Raw genomic sequence first — 17523 nt, 5'->3', positions numbered from 1 at the left:
TCAACTTTTCCCCATACCGCCCACCTACCTTCAAAATTCGAAATCTCTTTCCCACCCAATTCCACCCATATAGCCGAATACACACATCCCTCAATCTCCTCCATCTCTTCTATTCCTTCTCCTTTTGCTCGAGGGTGAGCAACATTCTAAGTTTGGTGTGGTAAAAGCATAGCTTTTTTGTTTTTCCATAACCATTGATGGCACCTAAGGCCAAAGAAACCTCTAAAAAGAGGAAAGGGAAGACAAAAGCTTCCATCTCAAGGGTCCATAGCTCAGTAATAGAGCATTTGACTGCACATCAAGAGAGCCCACTCATGGACCTCATCAAGAAATCCTTGAGATGCCTCAAGGGATAAATTATCCTCCACACAACTATTGGGAGCAACTAAGGATAGGAGCACGAAAATCACTAGGGATCATGCAACAGAAGCAAGGAAGAGACATAGAGGAGCTCAAAGAGCACCATTGGTCCTTCAAGAAGGTGCCACCCTCACTAAGGTGGACTCATTCCTTGTTCTTATTTTCTCTGCTTTTCGGTTTTTATGTTATATGTTTATCTATGTTTTGTGTCTCTACTTCATGATCATTAGTAGTTAGTAACTATGTCTTAAAGCTATGAATAATTCCATTAATCCTTCACCTCTCTTAAATGAAAAATGTTTCTAATTCAAAAGAACAAGAAGTCCATGAATTTCGAATTTATCCTTGAATTTAGTTTAATTATATTGATGTGGTGACAATACTTTTTATTTTCTGAATGAATGCTTGAACAGTGCATATTTTTGATCTTGTTGTTTATGAATGTTAAAATTATTGGCTCTTGAAAGAATGATGAATAAGAGATATGTTATTGATGATCTGAAAAATCATAAAATTGATTCTTGAAGCAAGAAAACGCAGTGAAAAAGCAAAAGGCTTGTGAAAAAAAAAGGTGGCAAAAAAAATAGAAAGAAAAAGAATAAGCAAGCAAAAAAAGCCAATAGCCCTTAAAACCAAAAGGCAAGGGTTAAAAGGATCCAAGATTTTGAGCATCAATAAATAGGAGGGCCCAAGGAAATAAATCCAGGCCTAAGCGGCTAAATCAAGCTGTCCCTAACCATGTGCTTGTGTCATGAAGGTCCAAGTGAAAAGCTTGAGACTGAGTGGTTAAAGTCATGATCCAAAGCAAAAAGAGAGTGCTTAAGAGCTCTGGACACCTCTAACTGGGGACTCTAGCAAAGCTGAGTCACAATCTGAAAAGGTTCACCTAGTTATGTGTCTGTGGCATTTATGTATCTGGTGGTAATACTGGAAAACAAATTGCTTAGGGCCACGGCCAAGACTCATAAGTAGCTGTGTTCAAGACTCAACATACTTAACTAGGAGAATCAATTAACACTATCTGAACTCTGAGTTCCAAGAGAAGCCAATCATTCTAAACTTCAAAGGATGAAGTGAGATGCCAAAACTGTTTAGAAGCAAAAAGCTACAAGTCCTGCTCATCTAATTAAGATCAATATTCATTGATATTTTGGAATTTATAGTATATTCTCTTCTTTTTATCCTATTTTATTTTTAGTTACTTGGGGACAAGCAACAATTTAAGTTTGGTGTTGTGATGAGCGGATAATTTATACGCTTTTTGGCTTTGTTTTTAGGTAGTTTTTAGTATGATCTAACTACTTTTAGGGATGTTTTCATTAGTTTTTATGTTAAATTCACATTTCTGGACTTTACTATGATTTTGTGTGTTTTTCTGTGATTTCAGGTATTTTCTGGCAGAAATTGAGGGACCTGAGCAAAACTCTGATAAGAAGGCTGACAAAGGACTGCTGATGCTGTTGGAATCTGACCTCCCTGAAATCGAAATGGATTTTCTAGAGCTACAGAACATCAACTGGCGCTCTCTTAACGATGTTGGAAAGTAGACATCCAGAGCTTTCTAGAAATATATAATAGTCCATACTTTATTTGAGATTTGATGACGTAAACTGGCGCTCAACGCCAGCTCCATTCTGTATTCTGGAGTCAAACGCCAGAAACACGTCACGAACCAGAGTTAAACGTCAGATACACGTTACAACTTGGCATTCAACCCCAATAAAAGCCTCTGCACGTGTAACATTCAAGCTCAGCCCAAGCACACACCAAGTGGGCCCCGGAAGTGGATTTCTACATCAATTACTTACTTCTGTAAACCCTAGGTAGCTAGTTTATTATGAATAGGACATTTTACTATTGTATTTTCATCCTAGATCCTGAATTGTATTTTTTGATCCTGTGATCATGTTTTGGGGGCTGGCCATTCGGCCATGCCTGGACCTTTCACTTATGTATTTTCAACGGTGGAGTTTCTACACACCATAGATTAAGGGTGTGGAGCTCTGCTGTACCTCAAGTTTTAATGCAATTACTACTATTTTCTATCCAATTCGATTTATTCCTGTTCTAAGATATTCGTTGCACTTCAACTTGATGAATGTGATGATCCGTGAGACTCATCATCATTCTCACCTATGAACGCGCGTGACTGACAACCACTTCCGTTCTACCTTAGACCGGGCGCATATCTCTTGGATTCCTTGATCAGAATCTTCGTGGTATAAGCTAGAATTGATGGCAGCATTCATGGGAATCCGGAAAGTCTAACCTTGTATGTGGTATTCCGAGTAGGATTCTGGGATTGAATGACTGTGACGAGCTTCAAACTTCTGAAGGCTGGGCGTTAGTGACAGACGCAAAAGAATCACTAGATTCTATTCCAACCTGATTGAGAACCGACAGATGATTAGCCGTGCTATGACAGAGCATTTGGACCATTTTCACTGAGAGGATAGGATGTAGCCATTGACAACAGTGATGCCCTACATACAGCTTGCCATAGAAAGGACTGATGAAAAAGTAGAAGGAAGAAGTAGGAATGTAGAGATTCAGAAGGAACACAACACCTCCATACACCTATCTGAAATTCCCACCATTGAATTACATGAGTAACTTTATCTTTATTTTCTGTTTATTTTATTATCTTTATTTAAACCAATAATCTCTTAATCCAGTTAAATCCGCCTGACTGGGATTTACAAGATGACCACAGCTTGCTTCATACCAACAATCTCTGTGGGATTGACCCTTACTCATGTAAGGTATTACTTGGATGACCCAGTACACTTGCTGGTTAGTTGTGCGGAGTTGTGACAAAGTGTGATTCATGTTTGAGAGCACCAAGCCTTTGGAGCCATTGTTGATGATCACAATTTCGTCCACCAAGGGACGTGCATCTCCTTGCATCATGGGCAATTTAAACGCTAACCTTATATTTTCCAGACTGAAATCTAAGTATTTCCCCCAAACCATTGTAAGATAATTCTTTGGGTTCGGGTTCATACTTTGATCATGGTTCCTAGTGATACATGCATTGGCATTGTTACATGAATGAATTGAATCTATGACTTCAGCAGTTGAAGTTCTAGCGAAAAGGACTCAGATAAAAGAAACTAGTTTTGCTATTAACAATGTAGTGTAAAGAGGAGAGTTTGTTATTCAGAACTGAATTGATTCTATTTTCTATATTTCATATTATACAATGAAGCATACACTTGTATTTATATACATCTCTATAGAGCAGAGAGGTTAGGTAAAACAGAACTAACAGATTTTTCTCCTTTAGTAACTAACCAACTAGTCTAACAAACACTGCCTCTATTTGTGGGCTTACCCTCAACACCCCCCTTAAACTTAGAGAGGGATACGTCCCTATCCTAAGTTTGCTCTTAAATTTAGTGAATAGGGAAATTGAGAGAGATTTGGTGAATAAATCTGCCACTTGGTCAAGAGTTGATATATGGACGACATAAAGTTGCTTAGCATGGACCACGTCTCTGATAAAATGTAAGTCCATCTCCAAGTGCTTGCACCTGCTATGCAGTACAGGATTGGCAGCAAGCATATAGGTGCTATGATTATCACAGTAAATGGTTGGAGGAATTTGTTGTTGTACTCCCAGTTCTACCAATAGCTGCTGGATGCTCATAATCTCCATTTGTGCTGAGGCTATCACCCTGTATTCTGCTTCTGTGGTGGATCTGCTAACCTTTGACTGCTTGCCACTCTCCAAGCTATAAGGTTTGTGCCTAGGTAGATACAGTAACCAGAAGTCAACCTCCTATCATCCAGGTCTGAAGCCCAATCTGAATCTGCAAAGGAGAGAATACGATAGTCAGTGCATTTAGAAAACACTAAGCCATATTGAATTGTACCTTGAAGATATCTAAGGATCCGTTTGACTACTTTCCAATGATCAATGGTTGGTGAATGCATAAATTGTGAAACTTTATTCACAGCGAATACAAGATCCGGTCGCGTAATTGTGAGATACTATAAGGCCCCTACTATGGATCTGTATCCTTTTGGATCTTCATAGGGGTTTGAGTCATTCTTCCTTAGCTTCGCAGATGTCATCATAGGTGTAGGCATAGGATTTGAATTACCCATTCCTGCATGATGTATTAAGTCCTTCGCATACTTTGTCTGAGTAAGCAACAGTGTTTGGTCAGGTAAGTAATGTGTTTCAAGGCCTAAAAAGAAATGAAACAAACCAAGATCTTTCAATGGAAAAAAGCAATTCAATTGTTTGATTAGGCTGTCTATGGCCACAGAATTGGAGCCTGTAACAATGATATCATCCACATATATTAACATATAAGTGACATCAGAATTGGTTTTCCTTGTAAACAATGCCACATCAGAGGTTGTGTGTTTAAAGCCAAGAGTGTTCAAAGTCGAGGCAAGAGTATTATACCAAGCCCTTGGGGCTTGTTTGAGACCATAGATGGCCCTATGCAGCTTGCAAACCTTGTGTGGTTGCCCCTCATTATATCCAATAGGCTGCTGCATATAGACATTTTCTGATAATGCCCCATTTAAGAATGCATTATCAAAATCAAATTGTCTCAAGCTCCAATTATTTGTGAGTGCAATCGTAATAATTATTCTTACTGATACTGGCCTTACTACAGGGCTAAAGATTTCTTCATAATTAATTCCCTCCACTTGATGAAAACCTTTTGCAACTAATCTTGCTTTGTACCTAAGGATTTTACCATCTGTATTTTTCTTAATAGCATATACCCATTTGCAGCCAACAATGGTTGCATTGGGTGGGGCATCAACTAGGGACCATGTCCCACACTTAGCTAAAGCCTGAAATTCATTGTCCATAGCCTGTCTCCAATGAGGACAAGTCAAGGCATGCTTGGCCTGTTTTGGTACATGGTTGATTAAGTCAGGTAAGTCAGCAATGGCCACTAGATTTTTAGGCTGTATAGCACCAGATTTTAATCTGGTGGTCATGGGATGAATGTTGGAAGAAAGGGATGGAGTGATGGTGGCAGGAAGTTGAGTCTCTATGCCAAAGATTGGGATAGGATTGGTTGTAGTAGAGAGAATAAGGGTAGAGGAGCTTGAGCTATCAATCATTACTGGTGTAGTTTTAGTGGTGGATGTAGGTGAGGACAGGGAGGAATGAGTGTGAGAATTTGGAAGGGTATCAGTGTGGGATAGCTGTGCATCAGATTGAATGGGTTGACTTATTGATGAGCGGATAATTTATACGCTTTTTGGCATTGTTTTTAGGTAGTTTTTAGTAAGTTCAAGCTACTTTTAGGGATGTTTTCATTAGTTTTTATGTTAAATTCACATTTCTGGACTTTACTATGAGTTTGTGTGTTTTTCTGTGATTTCACATAATTTCTGGTTGAAATTGAGGGACTTGAGCAAAACTCTGAAAAAGGCTGACAAAAGGACTGCTGATGCTGTTAGAATCTGACCTCCCTGCACTAGAAATGGATTTTCTGGAGTTACAGAACTCCAAATGGCTCGCTCTCAACGGCGTTGGAAAGTAGACATCTAGAGCTTTCCAACAATATATAATAGTCTATACTTTATTCGGAAATTGACGACGTAACGTGGCGTTGAACACCAAGTACATGCTGCTGTCTGGAGTTAAACGCCAGAAACACGTCATGATCCGGAGTTGAACGCCCAAAATACGTTATAACTTGGAGTTCAACTCCAAGGAAAGCCTCAGCTCGTGGATAGATCAAGCTCAGCCCAAACATATACCAAGTGGGCCCTGAAAGTGGATTTATGCATCAATTACTTACTCATGTAAACCCTAGTAGCTAGTCTAGTATAAATAGGATAAGTTACTATTGTATTGGACATCTTTTGACAGTTTAATCTTTTGACTTTGTAGTCTTTGATCATTCGGTCTCTTGATTATTCGGGGGGCTGGCCATTTGGCCATGCCTGAACCTTTCACTTATGTATTTTCAACAGTGGAGTTTCTGCACACCATAGATTAAGGGTGTGGAGCTCTGCTGTACCTCAAGTTTCAATACAATTACTATTACTTTCTATTCAATTCTCTTTTATTCTTATTCCAAGATATACATTGCACAACACTTTGATGAATGTGATGATCCGTGACACTTATCATCATTCTCACCTATGAACGTGCGTGACTGACAACCACTTCCGTTCTACTCTAGCCCGGGCGCTTATCTCTTAGATTCCCCAACAGAATCTTCGTGGTATAAGCTAGATAGATGGCGGCATTCATGAGGATCCGGAAAGTCTAAACCTTCTCTATGGTATTCCGAGTAGGATTCTGGGATTGAATGACTGTGACGAGCTTCAAACTCCTGAAGGCTGGGCGTGATGACAAACGCAAAAGAATCAAGGGATTCTATTCCAACCTGATTGAGAACCGACAGATGATTAGCCGTGCTGTGACAGAGCATAGGACCATTTTCACTGAGAGGATGGGATGTAGCCATTGACAACGGTGATGCCCTACATACAGCTTGCCATGGAAAGGAGTAAGAAGGATTGGATGAATGTAATAAGAAAGTAGAGATTCAAGAGGAGCACAGCATCTCCATACGCCTATCTGAAATTTCCACTATTGATTTACATAAGTATTTCTATCCCTTTTATTTTCTATTTATTATTAATTTTCGAACTCATCATAAACCAATTTAATCTGCCTAACTGAGATTTACAAGGTGACCATAGCTTGCTTCATACCAACAATCTCTGTGGGATCGACCCTTACTCACGTAAGGTATTACTTGGATGACCCAATACACTTGCTGGTTAAGTTGAATGGAGTTATGATCACGACAGGGATTATTAAGATCCCAATTTATCACACCATGATCTCTTTGGGGTATTTTTGATTTCATACAAATACAAGGAGACCAACTTTGAGGATCACAATTTCGTCCACCACTTATCAAGGGAATAACTCCAGCAGGTGCAGTACAAGGGAAGATAGGTGAGGACATTGTAGAAGAAGATGAGGCTTTCCATCTCTGAAAGGGAAAAATTAATTCATCAAAAAGCACATTCCTTGAGAGAAAAATCTTGCCTTCGCGATTGAGACACTTATAGCCTTTATGGTTGGAATCATAGCCTAAAAACACACACATTTCAGACTTAAAATCTAATTTCCTTTTATTGTATGGGCGTAGCAAAGGATAGCAAGCCCATCCAAATATCCTTAGAGACATATAGTCTGGTGGTTTGTGAAAGAGAATTTCATAAGGACTTTGAAAGTTTAGTTTTGCTATAGGTAATCTGTTTATAAGGAAACATGCAGTAGTAAAAGTAGCATCCCAATATTCTAAAGGCATGGATGCATTAGCTAGGAGGGATAAACCAGTTTCGGTTATATGTCGATGCTTTCTCTCTATACTCCCTTGTTGTTGGTGAGTGTAGGGGCAAGATAAGCGATGTGAGATACCATTATTTTGAAGGAATGAGGTACAGGATTTTGACAGAAATTCCATTCCATGATCACTTTGAATACTTTTTAGTGTCATGCCGGTTTGGTTTTCCATGAGTGTTTTGTAATTTTGAAGATCTATAAGTGCCTGTGATTTATTGACAAGAAGAGAGATATATGAGAATTTTGTGCATGCATCAACAAAACACATGTAGTATCTAAAACCAGATTTGGAAACAAAAGGAGCTGGCCCCCAAATGTCAATATAAACCAGTTCCAAAGGATTATGATACACAGAATCAGAATCTTTAAATGGGAGCTGATGCATTTTAGCCATAGTACAAAATTCACACACTTGATATGATAAATCAGACTTGGAAAAAGATATATTGCATTTAGACATGACTTTTTGGACAGTTCCTAGATTACTATGTCCAAGTCTTTTATGCCAGAGTTAAGTAGGTAAGATGGGCCTAGTATGCGTGTTCAAGGCAGTAGGAGTGTGATTATATTACAGATATCTAAATGGCTTTGTTGTATTAGTAAAACAGTCATAAACAGAATGGGGGTATGAAAAGAACCACACAATGCATCATTAGTGGCAATAGCATTAAGAGCAGTATAAGGGGATTCATGCTTGTCATACAAGGGATCAGGATTGATACTAAGAGATGGAGTAAGACTAGGAGAAGAATGGGTATCATTGTTATTCATCTTTAGATCCTTATTAAGAGCATTACAAATCTGATTATTAAACATAGAAACTGAATTAAAAGATGTAACAAATTTGTGTAAAGTATCTTGATTAACTAAGGCCTTAGGACTAGCAGTAGTAGATTTTATCACTCCATTTCTTGGAACAACTAATTGATCAAAACAATAGATTCCTCCTTTAGCCATTCCTTGAAGGAGATGATCCCCCAGTAGCGTGATCACGAATCACACAAAAATCAGGCCAGAATTCAAAAAAGACATGATTGTCCTTTGCAAATTGAGAAACACTTAATAAGTTTTTTGAGAGATATTAGGAACATGTAAAAGAGTGTTTAATTTAAAGCATATATTTCGACATTTATCATAAAGAAGAGATGGGCCATGGTGCAGAATAGGAATCCCATGGCCATTACCGACAAAGACTTGTTTTGGACAATTTGAAGTGTCTGATGTATGGAGAAGGTTCGCATGGTCAGCAGTCAGATGATGGCTAGCTCCTGAATCAGGGTACCTTGCAGTGTCTGGGAGAGCTGAATTTGTAGAAAGATAGGCTCTTGGTTGATGAAATGATGAGGAAGGTGGTGGTGGGAAGGAATTACTGTAAGGAACTTGTGCTGGGGGTGGTGTGTTAGACTGTGCAAAAGTAGTAGAGTTCTGGTATTGGGGAGTGGAGGCTACAGAATAGGTTGAATTCTGGTATTGAGGATCATATCGAAAGAAGCAATTCTGCACCATATGGCCAAGTTTGCCACATAATTGGCACTGTGGTCACTGAGTACCAAAACTTCCACCACGGCCAAACCTACCCCCACGCCCTCTTCTTCCACCAGTTCTTCTATTGAAATTATACCACGGAGTGGAAGGCGTTTGTGCTAAGTTGGCCAATGCAATTCCCTGATCAGGCTTCTTGTATCTTTCAAGTAAATCCTCATAGCCAAGTAAAAAAGACTCAGCTTCTTGGACTGTGAAATTTGACATCCGTGACATTACCAAGGTAACATATCCATGATATTCTTCTGTGAGGCCATCCAAAATAGCTTGAATATGATCATCCTCAGTAAGAGGATATCCAATGGCTAAAAGGGAATCCACAAGTTTTCGAATGCTAGCTAGATATTCAGTCACGCTTGAAGTTTCTTGACCGATCAAAGTTTTGTTTTGAGGCTTTGGATTCGAGTTCTTGAAGATGTAGTAAAATAAGAGTGAATGACATTCCATACCTCATAAAAGTGTCTGCAGTTTACCACCTTATGCTTGAATGTTACTGACATGGAAGCCAAGATCCAGTTCATGAGGGCTTTATCATTCTGCCTCCATTCTTTGAATTTGCTGGATTCTTTCTTGCTTGAAGGAGTAGCTGGTGGTTTAGAGGGAGTAGCTAGTTTTGTCGAATCTGAATCTGCCTTTTCTTGCACAGGTTCTTGTGGATCGAATTCAGAAGGGATTTTTGAAGGATCCAAATGATCTTCAAGTTCAAGGGTTTTAAGGGTGAGAAGAACAGCTTGCTGCCATGTAGAGAAGTTATTTTCTTCAAGCTAGTCTTGTATTGGAACCATGGCATTCTTCATAGTTGAGACTGAATTCGGAAGAAGAAACGCCATGGATCTTCACAACCTTGCTCTTGATACCATGTTACATGAATGAATTGACTCTATGACTTCAGCAGTTGAACCTTTAGCAGAAAAGACTCAGATCAAAGAAACTAGTCTTGCTGTTAACAATGTAGTGTAAAGAGGAGAGTTTGTTATTCATAACTGAATTGATTCTATTTTCTATATTTGATATTATACAATGAAGCATACACTTGTATATATATACATCTCTATAGAGCAGAGAGGTTAGGGGAGCTGCTGAGGTGGAGAAACATAACTAACAGATTTTTCTCCTTTAGTAACTAACCAACTAGTCTAACAAACACTGCCTCTATTTGTGGGCTTACCCTCAACAGGCATAGAACTCTTGAACCATTAAGATTTCGATTTGTTGAAAGGGGTTGGTCAGAACTTCCCAACTTCTTCTTTGGATCTCATGTCGGATCTCCGGATACTCATTTTTCTTGAGTTTGAAAGGGACCTCAGGGATCACCTTCTTCTTGGCCACAACATCATAGAAGTGGTCTTGATGGGCTTTAGAGATGAATCTCTCCATCTCCCATGACTCGGAGGTGGAAGCTTTTATCTTTCCTTTCCCTTTTCTAGAGGTTTCTCCGGCCTTAGGTGCCATAGGTGGTTATGGAAAAACAAAAAAAAAGCTTATGCTTTTACCACACCAAACTTAGAATATTGCTCGCCCTCGAGAAAGAGAAGAAAGAATAGATGAGGAAGAAGAATATATGGAGGAGAGGGAGAGAGGGTTGTGTTTCGGCCAAGGAGGAGAAGAGAGGGTTGTGTTGTGTGAAAATGAAGAAGAATTGAGGGGTTTATATAGTGGAGGTGGAGGGGTTAAGGTTCGGCCATATTGGGTGGGTTTGGGTGGGAAAGTGATTTTTGAAATTTGAAGGTATGTGGGGTTTATGGGGAAGGGTGGATGGATGCGAGTGGTGAAGAGGTGATGGGAAGAGAAAGATTGAGGTGATTGGTGAAGGGTTTTGGGGAAGAGTGTTATTGGATTGTGTGAAGAGGAGAGGAGGTGAGTTGAGGTAGGTGGGGAGCCTGTGGGGTCCACAGATCCTGAGGTGTCAAGGTTTTACATCCCTGCACCAATGAGGCGTGTAAAACGCCCTTTTCATGCAATCCTGGCATTTAGCGCCAGATTGATGCTTGTTTCTAGCGTTGAACGCCAGCTTTATGCTTGTTTTGGGCGTTCAACGCCCATTTGCAGCATGTTTCTTGCGTTGAACGCCAGTTCCATGCTTGTTTCTGGCGTTCAGTGCCAGCTCTCCTCGGGATGTTTTCCTGGCATTTAAATGCCAGGATGTTGCTTATTTCTGGCATTCAACGCCAGATCCATTCTCTGTTCTGGCATTGAACGCCAGCCAGATGCTCCTTACTGGCGTTTAAACGCCAGTAAGACTTTCCTCCAGGGTGTGCTTTTTTCTTCTGCTGTTTTTGATTCTGTTTTTAATTTTAGTATTTATTTTGTGACTCCACATGATCATGAACCTAATAAAATATAAAATAAAAATAAAAATAGAAATGGAACTAGATAAATGAAAATTGGGTTGCCTCCCAATAAGTGCTTTTTTAATGTCAATAGCTTGACAGTGGGCTCTCATGGAGCCTCACAGGTGATCAGGTCAATGTTGTAGACTCCCAACACCAAACTTAGAGTTTGAATGTGGGGATTCATCACCAAACTTAGAGTTTGGCTATGGCCTCCCAACACCAAATTTAGAGTTTGATTGTGGGGGCTCTGTTTGACTCTGTACTGAGAGAAGCTTTTCATGCTTTCTCTCCATGGTTGCAGAGGAACACCCTTGGGTTTTAAACACAAGGTAGTCCCCATTCAATTGAAGGACTAATTCTCCTCTGTCAACATCAATCACAGCTCCTGCTGTGGCTAGGAAAGGTCTTCCAAGGATGATGAATTCATCCTCTTCCTTCCTAGTGTCTAAGACTATGAAATCAGCAGGGATGTAAAGGCCTTCAACCTTTACCAACACGTCCTCTACCAATCCGTAAGCTTGTCTTACTGACTTGTCTGCCATTTGCAATGAGAATATGGCAGGCTGTACCTCAATGATCCACAGCTTCTCCATTACAGAGAGTGGCATAAGATTTACGCCTGACCCTAAGTCACACAGAGCCTTTTCAAAGGTCATGGTGCCTATGGTACAAGGTATTAAGAATTTACCAGGATCATGTTTCTTTTGAGGTAAAGTTTGCTGAACCCATGTATCTAGTTCACTAATGAGCAAGGGAGGTTCATCTTCCTAAGTCTCATTACCAAACAACTTAGCATTCAGCTTCATGATAGCTCCTAGATCTTGAGCAACTTGCTCTCCAGTTACATCTTCATCATCTTCAGAGGAAAAATAGTTTTCAGAGCTCATGAATGGCAGAAAGAGGTTTAATGGGATCTCTATGGTCTCTATATGATATTCAGAGTCCTTTAAGTCCTCAATAAGGAACTCCTTCTTGCTTGAGAGACGTCCCATGAGGTCATCCTCATTGGGATTCACGACCTCTCTTTCCTCTCTAGGTTCGGCCATTTTGATTATATCAATGGCCTTACACTCTCTTTTTGGATTCTCTTCAGTATTGCTTGGGAGAGTACTGGGAGGAGTTTCAGTGACTTTCTTACTCAGTGATGAGCGGATAATTTATATGCTTTTTGGCATTGTTTTTAGTATGTTTTTATTATATTTTAGTTAGTTTTTGTTATATTTTTATTAGTTTTTACTTAAAATTCACTTTTCTGGGCTTTACTATGAGTTTGTGTGTTTTTCTGTGATTTCAGGTATTTTCTGGCTGAAATTGAGGGACCTGAGCAAAAATCTGGAGTTAAATGCCCAAACTGGCACAAAAGCTGGCGTTTAACTCCAAGAAAAGTCTCTACACATGAAAGCTTCAATGTTCAGCCCAAGCACACACCAAGTGGTCCCGAAAGTAGATTTTTACGTCATTTACTCATTTTTGTAAACCCTAAGCTACTAGTTCTCTATAAATAGGACCTTTTGCTATTGTATTTTCATCTGGGTAGCTATCTTTGAGTAGTCTTATGCTATCTTAGATCATGGGGCTGGCCTCACGGCCATGCCTAGACCTTATTCTTATGTATTTTCAACGGTGGAGTTTCTACACACCATAGATTAAGGTGTGGAGCTCTGCTGTACCTCGAGTATTAATGCAATTACGAGTGTTCTTCTATTCAATTCAGCTTATTCTTGTTCTAAGATATTCATTCGCACCCAAGAACATGATGAATGTGATGATTATGTGACGCTCATCATCATTCTCACTTATGAACGCGTGCCTGACAACCACTTCCGTTCTACATGCAAACAAGGCTTGAGTGGATATCTCTTGGATTCCTTAATCAGAATCTTCGTGGTATAAGCTAGAATTCATTGGCGGCCATTCTTGAGAATCCGGAAGGTCTAAACCTTGTCTGTGGTATTCTAAGTAGGATTCAGGGATTGAATGACTATGACGAGTTTCAAACTCGCTATTGTGGGGCGTTGGTGACAGACGCAAAAGAATCATTGGATTCTATTCTGACATGATCGAGAACCGACAGATGAATAGCCGTGCTGTGACAGAGCGCATTGAACATTTTCACTGAGAGGACGGGACTGTAGCCATTGACAACGGTGATGCCCAACATACAGCTTGCCATGGAAAGGAGTAAGAAGGATTGAATGAAGATAGTGGGAAAGCAGAGAGACGGAAGGGACAAAGCATCTCCATACGCTTATCTGAAATTATCACCAATGAATTACATAAGTATCTCTATCTTTATTTTATGTTTTATTCATATTTTAATTTTCAATCCTCCATAACCATTTGAATCCGCCTGACTGAGATTTACAAGCTGACCATAGCTTGCTTCATACCAACAATCTCCGTGGGATCGACCCTTACTCGCGTAAGGTTTATTACATGGACGACCCAGTGCACTTGCTGGTTAGTTGTGCGAAGTTGTGATAAAGAGTCGAGATTGCAATAGAGCGTACCATGTTGATGGCTCCATTGATGATCACAATTTCGTGCACCAAGTTTTTGGCGCCGTTGCCGGGGATTGTTCGAGTTTGGACAACTGATGGTTCATCTTGTTGCTTAGATTAGGTATTTTTCTTCAAAATTTTTAAGAATGAATTCTAGAGTTTCAAGGTGATGTTCTTATCATCACAAAAACTGATTGATTCTCATCAATTTAGCTCTTGAATGTAATGTCCTACTGAAGCTTGGCTAGCCATGTCTAATTTCTTTAGACTAAAGCTTTAGACTAACATTGCATGATTCCTGGAAATTCTTATTAAGAATTTTGAATCTCTTTATTTTCTTTTCCATATAATTTTCGAAAAATCACAAAAAAATTATAAAATCTTAAAATCAAAAATATTTTTATGTTTCTTGTTTGAGTCTAGTGTCTAATGTTAAGTTTGGTGTCAATTGCATGTCTTTAGTCTTCTAATTTTCAAAAATTACATGCATTATGTTCTTCATTGATCTTCAAGTTGTTCTTGATGATTTCCTTGCTCTGATCTTTAAATTCTCTTGTCTTGAGTGTTTTGTTGTTTCTCATATGCATTCTCAATTTGTTAGTGTCAATAGTATACAAACTTCTAAGTTTGGTGTCTTGCATGCATTGTTTATTTGATTTTAGTTGCATTTTGATTATTCCCCATCATTAAAAATTCAAAAAAAAAATTTTAATTTGTGTCTTTTCAAATCAATAATACAGATAATTGAAGATTCAGAACATACAGCAGAGGAATTATACAGAAAAAGTTGGGCGTTCAAAACGCCCAGTGAAGAAGGAAAACTGGCATTTAAACGTCAGCCAGGGCACCTGGCTAGGCGTTTAACGCCCAAAAGGGTAGCATTTTGGGCATTAAATGCCAGAATGGATACCATTCTGGGCGTTTAACGCCAGGATGGCACAAGAGGGAAGATTTTGTTTTTAATTTAAATTTTTTTCAAGTTTCCATAATTTTTCAAAATCAATTTCTTTAATTTTTCAAAAATACTTGCTAACAATTAATGATTTGATTCAACATTTCAAGTATGTTGCCTTTTCTGTTGAGAAAGGTTTAATGTCTGAATCATATCTTTTAAATTTCTTGTTAGCCAAGTTATTAATTTTAAAAATCAAATCTTTTTTTTTAAATTGTTTTTCAATCATATCTTTTTAATCACATATTTTTCAAAATAGTTTGCAATCATATCTTTTTTATTTCTAATTTCAAAATCTTTTTCAAAATCACTTTATTTCTTTCCCAACTTTAATTTTCGAAAATTCTTCCCCTCTTCTCACATCCTTCTATTTATGGACTAACACTCCTCCTCAATGCACAATTCGAACTCTACCCCTCTTGATAAGTTCGAATTCTTCTACCTCCTCCTTCTATTCTTCTTTTCCTCTGACACCTCAAGAAATCCCTATACTGTGACATAGAGGATTCCATATTTTCTTGTTCTCTTCTCTTTCATATGTGCAGACAAAGGCATTCTTGTTGAGGCTGACCCTGAACCTGAAAGGACCTTGAAGCGAAAGCTAAGAGAAGCTAAAGCACTATTCTCTGTAGAGGACCTAATAGAAATCTTCAAACAAGAAGAAGACATGGAAGCCGAAAACAACAACAATGCCAACAATGCAAGGAAGGTGCTGGGTGACTTTACTGCACCTACTCCCGACTTCTATGCGAGAAGCATCTCTATCCCTGCCATTAGAGCAAACAACTTTGAGCTTAAGCCTCAATTAGTTTCTCTAATGCAACAGAATTGCAAGTCCCATGGACTTCCATTGGAAGATCCTCATCAGTTTTTAGCTGAATTCTTGCAAATCTGTGACACTGTCAAGACCAATGGGGTTGACCCTGAGGTCTACAGACTTATGCTATTCCCTTTTGCTATAAGAGACAGAGCTAGGATATGGTTGGACTCACAACCTAAAGAATGCCTGAACTCTTGCGAAAAGCTAGTCAATGCCTTCTTGGCAAAGTTCTTTCCACCTCAAAAATTGAGTAAGCTTAGAGTGGAAGTCCAAACCTTCAGACAGAAGGAAGGTGAATCCCTCTATGAAGCGTGGGAAAGATACAAAGAATTGATCAGAAAGTGTCCTTCTGACATGCTTTCTGAATGGAGCATCATAGGTATCTTCTATGATGGTCTGTCTGAACTGTCCAAGATGTCATTGGACAACTCTGCTGGAGGATCTCTTCATTTGAAGAAGACGCCTGCAGAAGCTCAAGAACTCCTTGAAATGGTTGCAAATAACCAATTCATGCACACTTCTGAAAGGAATCCTGTGAACAATGGGATGAATCAGAAGAAAGGAGTTCTTGAGATTGATACTCTGGATGCCATATTGGCTCAGAACAAAATATTGACTCAGCAAGTCAATATAATATCTCAAAGTCTGTTTGGATTGCAAGCTGCACCAAGCAGTACTAAGGACGCTTCATCTGAAGAAGAAGCTTATGATCCTAAGAACCCATCAATGGAAGAGGTGAATTACATGGGAGAACCCTATGGAAACACCAATAATCCTTCATGGAAAAATCATCCAAACCTCTCATGGAAGGATCAACAGAGACCTCAACAAGGTTTAAACAACAATAATGGTGGAAGAAACAGGTTTAGCAATGGCAAGCCTTTTCCATCATCTTCTCAGCAACAGACAGAGAATTCTAAGCAGAGCCACTCTGACTTAGCAACCATGGTCTCTGATCTAATCAAAACCACTCAAAGTTTCATGACTGAAACAAGGTCCTCCATTAGAAACTTGGAGGCACAAGTGGGTCAGCTGAGTAAGAAAGTTATTGAACTCCCTCCTAGTACTCTTCCAAGCAATACAGAAGAGAATCCAAAAGGAGAGTGTAAGGCCATCAACATGGCCGAAATTGGAGAAGAGAAAAAGGCAGTGATCGCCACTGAGGAAGACCTCAATGGACGTCCACTGGCCTCCAATGAGTTCCCTAATGAGGAACCATGGGAATCTGAGGCTCACACTGAGACCATAGAGATTCCATTGGATTTACTTCTTCCATTCATGAGCTCTGATGAGTACTCTTCCTCTGAAGAGGACGAAGATGTCACTGAAGAGCAAGTTGCTAAGTACCTTGGAGCAATCATGAAGCTAAATGACAAGTTATTTGGTAATGAGACATGGGAGGACGAACCCCCTTTGCTCACTAAAGAACTGGATGACTTGACTAGGCAGAGATTATCTCAAAAGAGATAGGAGCCTGGGAAATTCTCAATACCTTGTACAATAGGCACCATGACCTTTGAGAAGGCCCTGTGTGACCTAGGGTCAAGCATAAACCTCATGCCTCTCTCTGTAAAGGAGAAACTAGGGATCTTTGAGGTACAAGCTGCAAGAATCTCACTAGAGATGGCAGACAATTCAAGAAAACAAGCTTATGGACTTGTAGAGGA

The 17523-nt window shown here is 39.3% G+C and overlaps 1 non-coding gene across 1 annotated transcript; it reads right to left on the bottom strand.

Moving 5' to 3' along the window:
• Positions 1-16108: 16108 nt before the first annotated feature.
• LOC112713240 (small nucleolar RNA R71) lies at positions 16109-16216 on the bottom strand. Its single transcript, XR_003158214.1, has one exon. It is a non-coding gene; the product is annotated as a small nucleolar RNA R71 (small nucleolar RNA).
• Positions 16217-17523: the final 1307 nt, after the last annotated feature.

This window comes from Arachis hypogaea, chromosome 9 (genome assembly GCF_003086295.3).
Source record: "Arachis hypogaea cultivar Tifrunner chromosome 9, arahy.Tifrunner.gnm2.J5K5, whole genome shotgun sequence".
NCBI classification, from domain to species: domain Eukaryota; kingdom Viridiplantae; phylum Streptophyta; class Magnoliopsida; order Fabales; family Fabaceae; genus Arachis; species Arachis hypogaea.
Note: the sequence above shows the minus strand (reverse complement) of the source record. Positions and strands in the feature narration are given on the sequence as shown.